Below are 9,318 nucleotides of genomic sequence, written 5' to 3' on the forward strand. Positions count from 1 at the left end.
ATAATGCTGCTGTTGTCGAGACAGGGTCTTGCTGTGTTGCCCATGCTGGAGTGCAGTGGCACAATCTCAGCTCACTGCTGCCTCGACCTCCTGGGTCTACAGGCATGTGTCACTATGCCCAGCTATCAATAATTTTTTTTTTTTTTTTTTTTTGTATTTTTTGTAGAGACGAGGTTTCAACATGTTGTCCAGGCTGGTCTCAAACTCCTGAGCTCAAGCACTCCGCCTGCCTCAGCATCCTGAAGTACTGGCCACTATGCCTGGCGTGAGCCACCGTGCCTGGCCAATAATGTTATCTGGGCACCCGTTAACCCAGTCAAGCTGACACATAAAATAAACCATCACAATACAGGTCCAATCATTTTGCATTCTCACCTGCAACATAGGAAATTACCTCTTTTTCCACAATCTCACTAAAAAAGTATATTGTTTAACATTCATATGTTTGCCAATCTGACAGGTGATAAACAAGATTTCTGTGTATTTTTCATTGACCGAAAACTTTTTCTCTCAAGAAAAAGGACATAATTTCAAAGTACAATACAGCCCTTTGAATAGAATACATTTAGATTTATGCAAACCTCACTACATGTTCACATTTTTATTATTTTTCTCTAGGCTGGTGAAGACTTGTTCACAGATCAGCATCATCAGTCTGAAGAATATAGAAACCATTGCTCTGGCCAGTGCTTCTCAACCACACAGATAATATAATAATATTTGTAAGCACTCTGGGGTAGAAGAGTGAGGATGCTCATGACCAAAGACAGCAGGCTCAAGAGTCTGACCACCCCATGACTCTGCCTCACCACCCCAAAAAGAAGAGCTTTAATATTTCCACACATCTGGAATCCATACCTGTTGCAAATCTCTGTATTAGAAACCCAACCCAGTCCGTGATACATGGATTCTTGTTAGTGTCCATCTCAGAAGTATGCCTTTTCCTTACATTGAGTTAGGACTACATCTTCCTCTGGGGACTTTTGTCCTCTAACTGCAGTAATACTGAAACAGGTTAAGAGGACAGAGACCAAATCATTTTCAAGCCCCATGAAGCATTTCAAAAGTTCTACTCACATCTAAGTTTTTTTCTCTCTCTCTCTCTTTTTTTTTTCATTTGAGACGGAGTGTCGCTCTGTTTCCCAGGCTGGAGTGTAGTGGCGCAATCTCGGCACACTGCAACCTCTGCCTCCTGGGTTTAAGTAATTCTCCTGCCTCAGCCTCCCAAGTAACTGGGATTACAGGCGCCTGCCACCATGTCTGGCTAATTTTTGTATTTTTAGTAGAGATGGGGTGTCATCATGTTGACCAGGCTGGTTTCAAACTCCTGACCTCAAGTGATCCACCCACCTCAGTCTCTGCACCAGGCTCACATCTAAATTTTTAAAAATTATAAATTATATGCTATTTATAATATAAGTATTTTTATTTGCCCTTTTAAATAAGGCCTATGCACTACGTTGCCTGTCCGATTTTAGGTGTGACTATGTGTTTTGCTTTGACCAATGAAATGTGAGCAGAAGTTACTTGTGTCACTTTCATGCTGAAGCTCCTCTTTTCCTTTGTCATGGCAACCAGTATTTTTCCAGTTAGCTGCTCCATCAGCCTGGGTCTTGGAGTAGGAACCACTATGTTGCAACAACCAACTCCCCAAGGACAAGCGGCCAGAGTGAGAAACGAACCAAGGTTGTTTCAAGCTACTGAAATTTGGTGGTGGTTTGTTAGTGTAATATGACCTAGCCTATCTTGACTAATAAAGTGAAGAGTCTTTAATTTGGCTCTATATTATGGACACCCCAGATTTTGATGCAATTGAAGACATTGGAAAAGTATTATCTTTGAAACAACACAGAGGTACCAAACTATTACTCTGTAACTGAGAGAAAAACATGTATGATCTATGGAATTAATAGCTTACAGGTCAATAAGTTGTTAATTATTCATGAAATTATAGGTTTTCAGGGCTTGAAGGATCTTGGAGATGGCCAAGCCCAGTACTCTATCCAACACACAGCTCCCCTATACACCATACCCAGAGCGTGGTCTTCTAGGGTCTTATTGTAAACCCCCATGGATTGACAGCTTATGGCACATGAGGCAGTGTGCTCCATTTCCTGATATCTCTGTTTAAATATGCTTTTCTGTATAGCAAGTTGACTTCTTTCTTCCTCATATTGCAATGCATTGATTATGGGAGCAAACTTAACCCCTCATGCTATAAAGCCCTAATATGCCACCTTCTCATCCTAGTGAAATATACCCAGTTTTGTATGCTATTCCTCAATGTCATTCCAGATCATTGTCTTTCCCAGTCATTGACCTGGGGTCCACCTGTAAGTCTGGTAGACCATTCTTCAGTCGAATAAAAAAAAAAAAAAAAAAAACTCTGCGAGGCCGGGCGTGTTGGATCATGCCTGTAATCTCAGCACTTTGGGAGTCTGAGGTGGATGGATCATGAGGTCAGGAGATCGAGACCATCCTGGCTAACACGGTGAAACCCCGTCTCTACTAAAAATACAAAAAAATTAGCCAGGCGTGGTGGCAGGTTCCTGTAAACCCAGCTATTCGGGAGGCTGAGGCAGGAGAATCGCTTGGGCCGGGGAGGTGTAGGTTGCACCTAGCCCGAGATTGTGCCACTGCACTCCAGCCTGGGCGACAGAGTGAGACTCCATCTCAAAAAAAAAAAAAAAAAAGGTCTCTGCATTTGCCATGCGCTGTTCTCTATTCCCCTTCCTTGTCCTGCCCCCAACTCCACCACGTCCCAAACTGGTTGCTGGTAAAATGGAAGCCCTAGCACAGTAAAGCAAACCCATAAAAAACACCTTTCATGTGACAGTTGTCTAAGAAATCAAAGCCGCATCAAGAAGAGTGGCTAATATTTAGGTCTGGAACTGTAATAATCAAAAAAAGGACAATTCCCTGAATTTTCCCTTCAGGGAGAAGTATTGGAACAATGGACTTATTAATTCCAGCTGAATTAGTTTTGGGACCAAAGCTGTGTGAAACCAGAAAAGGGAAACCAGCTGCAATGAATTCCAGGAAATATCAACATGTGTGTACTTCTTAGAGGGAAATTTCCAGGGATTTCTGGGAGCATTTTGTAGCTTCAGTGCTTACATATGTTTAGTGTATGTAAGGCAAAAGCTTAACCCGAAAATACTCAGAAATTGACACAGTGAGTCTTTTCTCTTTCTTAAAAAAAAAAAGTGTCCTATTTTTTTCCCGATTTATAAAAATACATTACCATAGAAAGTTTAGAAAATACAGAAAAATATACAAAAGTAGAAATTAAATCAGGGCAAATACTCTTACAATAAATTCTTTGTATTATCCAATAGATAATGGTATACTTATTAATTGTCATGTTTGATGTAAAAATAATAATAATAATGGAGCCAGGTGCAGTGGCACAAACCTGTAGTACCAGCTACTCAGGAGGCAGGAGCAGTAGGGTTGCTTGAGCCCAGGAATTCAATGCTGTAATGCCCTGTAGTCATACCTGTGAGTAGCCACTACAATCCAGCCTGGGCAACACTGTGGGGCCCCATTTCTAAAAATAAAAAAATTTTTAAACTAGGTTGAAAATTACTTTGGTTGTGTTCTTAAATTCTGTTGAACAGAATTTAGAATTCTTAGAAATTTAACTCTCTTCTTCCTGCTAGAATTATAGAATCTATGTTAATTTCTTGAACTTACAAACAAAGAAATCAAGAATAATAAACTCCATGATTGTTTCATCGCTGACCAAAATGTCAAAAACGGTTTCCAGCTAGGCTTTTTTCAGCAACCCATAGAAAATATTTATGGTCATTTCAAACTCAACATGTTTAAAAACTGAGTTCATCTTCCACTCAAATTTGAGGTTCTTCCCAGTCATGCCATTTTTTGGAAGAGACAGGTAATGCTATTTTTCTGGCCCACTAGACTCACAACATCAATGCCTGCCTCTCTCTCTTCTTATCAACATATTCAAGGGCCTGGTGTGGTGGCTTATACCTGTAATCCCAGCACTTTGGGAGGCCAAGGCAGGAGGATCACTTGAAACCAGGAGGTGGAGACCAGCCTGGGCAACATAGCAAGACCCCCATCTCTACAAAAAAAAAAAAATTACAAATTAGCAGGAAATGGCAGTGTGCACCTATAGTCCCAGGAACTTGAGAGACTGAGACAGGAGGATAACTTGAGTGCAGTAGTTGGAGGTAGTAGTAAGTTATGATCGTGCCATTGCACTCCAACCTGGGTGGCACAGCAAGACCTTGTCTCTGAAATAAATAAAGAAGTCATATTAAAGAAGATAGCAATTCTTTTTTTCTGGAGAGGGAGGCGGACAGAGTCTCGCTCTGTCACCCAGGTTGGAGTGCAATGGTGTGATCTCGGCTCACTGCAACTTCTGTCTCCCTAGTTCGAGTGATTCTCTTGCCTCAGCCTCCTGAGTAGCTGGGGCTACAGGCATACAACACCATGCCCAACTAATTTTTGTTTTTTTTTTTTTTGAGACAGAGTCTTGCTCTGTCACCCTGGCTGGAGTGTAGTGGCGCGATCTCGGCTCACTGCAAGCTCCGCCTCCTGGGTTCACGCTATTCTCCTGCCTCAGCCTCCTGAGTAGCTGGGACTATAGGCGCCCACCACCATGCCTGGCTAATTTTTTGTATTTTCTTTTTAGTAGGAACGGGGTTCCACCATGTTAGCCAGGATGGTCTCAAACTCCTGACCGCAAGTGATCCACCCGCCTCAGCTTCCCAAAGTGCTGGAATTATAGGCATGAGACACTGCACTTGGCCAAAGAAGATAGCAATTCTGTTGATTCTTCCTTTAAGCCCTCTATAGGATTCCAGCCCTCCCTTTGAAATTTCATGCCACAACCTTAGGCCCTATCAACTGAGAAGCTATTAATAAAGGAGAACCAGAATTAATCTTCATCCAGCTGCCTTCGTTATTCTTTCTAAAGTATCCTTATGTTTTCAGTCCTTTTTTTCTTTACAATGTGTGTTAGCTCCAAATTGCTTAGTGACTCAAATCAAAACTCTTTGGCCTAATGCCATTCACCCAAAAACTGTTGATTTAACTACTCTGTGCCAGGCACTGTGCTGGGCAGGAAGGATACAATAGTGACCTTAACAGACAAGATTCCCTGCGTCATGGTGCTACAATCTAGTGGGGGAGACAGATAAAAAAATTGAACAACAACAACAAAAGCAGCAAAATAAATATTTAACTTGTGACAAGTGCTCTGAAGCACATCAATAGAGCGCTGTGCCCAAGAATCACAGAGACAGTCTATCTACTCTGGCTGTTGTGTGAGGTGTAGATTGGAGTGAGTTGAAAGAGGACATGGGAAGAACAATAAAAAGAACCCTACCAAGTCTGTGTCTGAGCAGCAGATGACAATGGCCTGGATCATGGTGATGGTAATGGAGAGGAAGGGACATGGTCATGTTAGAGATGTAGTTAAGAAGTAGAAGTGATAGAACTGGCTCATGGATCTGATACAAGAGGGTAGTAAAGAAAAAAGCTGAATCAAAGACCATGTCCTGCTTTCTGGTTTGAACAATTGGGTAGATGGTGGTGCTAGTTACTGAGATGAGAAATATAATAGAAGAGGGGATTTGGGAATTATAATCAAGGGCCGCGCAGGGTGCAGTGGCTTATGCCTGTAATCCCAGCACTTTGGGAGGCCAAGGTAGGTCACCCTGAGGTTAGGAGTTCGAGACCAGCCTGGCCAACATGGTGAACCCTGTCTCTACGAAAAATACAAAAATTAGCCAGGTGTGGTGGTGCATGCCTGTAGACCCAGCTACTTGGGAGGCTGAGGCAGGAGAATCACTTGAATCTGGACTTCAGTGATTCTCCTGCCTCAGCCAGAGGCAGAGGTTAGAGGCAGATGTTGCAGTGAGCCAAGACTGTGCCACTGCACTCCAGCATGGGTGACAGAGTGAGACTCCGTCTCAAAAAAATAAAAAACAAAATAAAATCAAGGGCTCCATTTTTGGACATAACCAACTATAGAAGGAGCAGAACCAGCTCTGGCATCACAATGATAGTAGTGGCCACAAGGAAGCGTGTTCCTGCGGTCCCTCCCTTTAAGCCCAGCTCTCCCAGAGAGAACCCAACCCTCTGAGCAGCCAGTGGTTGATCCTTATCCCAGCTGGGGCCCCTGTTTAGAGAAGCTTTGACCTTGGCCTATTGAATTTGTCTTCTACTGCTTTACAGGAGGTTCCAACCCTCCAGAGCAGAAAGAGGTATGACCAAAATACCTCCCCAGATTATTGGGCAGGAGGGACAGGAGAAGGGGATTTCTCCTGAAGATGCCCTAGTTTAGCAGGGCCACCCTCTCTTATGACTGCCTGTGGAATAGAAAGAGGGGAGCCCCCATCTTCCATGGTTCTAAGGGTGGGAATCTAAGAAGTCCCTTGGAAGCAATTTCATCCAAAAGGAAGCATTGCCATATCTCCATCTCCATCCAGTGCTCTGTCGAACAGGAAGAGGTAGGTCTGACTCACATCTGGAGGAGTTGCTTTCCCTGCTAGGAGCAGAAAGAGGCAAAGTCAGCCCCTCCTGGTCCACAGCCATATTGAGGCTGAGTCCCAGCACCCTGTCCTGTCTAGTGTTGTTACCAGGGCCTGCCCATGGGAATAGGGCTTCTGGCTAGATGACTTTCCTCCCACCCCCCTAGGTGGCCCTCCCTGGACAAGCTGAAGCAGATCTGCCTCCCTGACTGTGACGTGTTGTGTGGCCCCTAGAACCTGTCCCAGGCTGGCTACTCTCACCTCAGGCACCATGGCAAGGCCCTCAACTTCCTGGACAGAGAGATTACTCCCTGCACTGCTGCCATTATTACTCGGGCTGCCCAGATCAGGCAAAACTCATTCTCTGAGGCCAAGTGCTCAGTCCAGCCAGAGAACATCAGAGCTATCTGGAGCTAGGAGAGACAGCTTGGCTCCCCCGCTTACAGAGTCAGCTCCCTCAGGTCCAGAGCAGCCCTTTCTCTTCGGTTGGGACAGGAGATGTTGGACAAAGACAGGAACATCTGCCACCTGAGGCACTCCTACTTTGTGCCTTCCACCCTAGTCATTGACACCATCCGGAGGTAGCTATGGTCTGACCTTTCATCATGAGGGCAACAAAGCTGCTCACAGGAGGTACCTGGGAGAATGCTCTTGACTGCTACTCTGACTGGGAGCAGGTCACCAAGACCCAACACCACTCTTGTTGCAACCACACTTCCAACTCCACCCAAGATGAACACTTTGGCCTTTGGACTCCTTACCTCAATCATCACTAGGACAGCTTACTTCCTGACCTCCTGTGAGTCACCCCAACCTCATGGGCCAATTCTGTGGATATCAAAGAGTTATTGCCAAGTGTAAAATGATTCCTGGGGTGATCTGGGACTTGACTATCCACTGCCTGACCAGCACCTTCCAGAGTAGGTCTCCTGTACTGAGAAAGCGAATCAGCCTTCATCAGTGACCTGTGTGTCCCCAACAAGACTCCGACAAGACCATGCTCCCTGCTATGACCAGAGACCTGAGTGTATCAGTCAGGGTCCATCAGAAAAAGAACCAACAGGATGTGTGTGTGTGTAATTATAATAAATATATTATATATATATGATGTATCATAAGAAATTGGCTCATGCAATTCCCAATATCTAGAGGCTGGCAAGTCCCAATATCTGGAGGCTGAGTCAACAAGCTGGAGATCCAGAAGAGCAAATCGTTTAATTCCAGTGTGAGTCCTAAGGCCTGAGAACCAGGAGAAGTGATGGCGTAGTGCCTGTTCAAAGGCTGGCAGACTCACTTACCAGGAAGAACAAACGCTTCAGTTTGAGTCAAAGGCAGAAAAAAGCTAATGTTCTAGTTGGAAGGTAGTCAGAAAAAGGAATCCCCTTACTTGGGAGAAGGTCAGCCTTTGGTTCTATTCATGCCTTCAACTGATTGGATGAGACCCACCCATGTTAGAATGAGCAATCTGTTTTATTCAGTACACCCAATGTAAATAGTAACCTCATCCAAAAACACCCTCTCCAAAACATTCAGGATAATATTTGACCAACTATATGGGCACCCTGTTGCCCAGTCAAGTTGACACATAAAATTAACCATCATACCTGAGGATGCAGACTAACTACCTCAACACCCTCTGAGATGAGGGTATATTAGGGCCCAAGAGGAAAGAGTCTAAAGTGAAATACATTAGACCCACCGCAGAACCGCAGAGGGATTAGATAGTGGGCAATGCCCTACCCCAATCACCCCAATAACTCACTAGCTCTAGTTTTGATATGCTAACTTTGAGAAACCTATGAGTCCTCCAAATGTCACTGTCAAGTAGGCAGTAAAATGTTGGAGCTAGGCAATCAGATGAGAGAGAGGTTTGAGACACATATTTGGGAATCAGCTTAGAACATTAAATCAAAGGGTAGTAGGGCCAAGTGTGGTGGCTCGCATCTGTAATCCCAGCACTTTGGGAGGCCAAGACAGGGGGATTGCTTGAGCTCAGGAGTTCAAGACCAGCCTGAGCAAGATGGTGAAGCCCGTTCTCTATAAATTAATTAGTTAATTAATTAATTGAGCAAACCATTAGAGCTAGTTCTCTATTAAAAAAAACCAGTAAACATAACACAAAAATAAATAAATAATTTTTTTAAACCAATAGGTAAAGATTATAGAGACGAGAGAGAAGAGGGTCCAGAATGGATCCCTGGAGAACTAAACCATCTGAGATTGAATAGGGGAAGATGGATATAGATAGGTGAAGAAAACTGAGAAATGCCAGGGTAAAGGGAGAAAAACTAGGAGAATATGGGGTCACTGAAGATGAGAAAAGAGTACATTGAAAATGATTGTACCAAATACCACTATGAGGTCAAGTAAAGAGGAGAACATACAAAAGCTGATGCTGTTTGACCATTTTTATTTTATTTTATTTATGTATTTATTCACTACTGATCAGAAGGCAAGACCATTTTCAAACTTCTACAGTTTGGTTCCATTTCCCCTAAATGACCTGATCTCTTTTTGAATTCTAGCTGGAGTCACACATCCCAGTTTACTAAGGGCAGTTCTCCAAATAGTCATGTGCTCATGTCAAAATGTAATTTTTAAAAGTAGTTTTATTTATTTTATTTTCTCTTTATATATTGTTTTTTCTTAAGAGGTCACACTGAAGGCCAAATGTAATTATTAATAGTGCTCTCTTTCATTATCAAAAGTGCATTCGTCTGCATGATAAATTACATGGTTACCCTCTTTCTAACACAAGCCATTTGTGCCAGGTGAGCAGGGGTAACTTTCCTCCCAATTCCTGCCATTCTTC

This window comes from Piliocolobus tephrosceles, chromosome 14 (assembly GCF_002776525.5).
Source record: "Piliocolobus tephrosceles isolate RC106 chromosome 14, ASM277652v3, whole genome shotgun sequence".
In the NCBI taxonomy this organism is placed as follows: Eukaryota; Metazoa; Chordata; class Mammalia; order Primates; family Cercopithecidae; genus Piliocolobus; species Piliocolobus tephrosceles.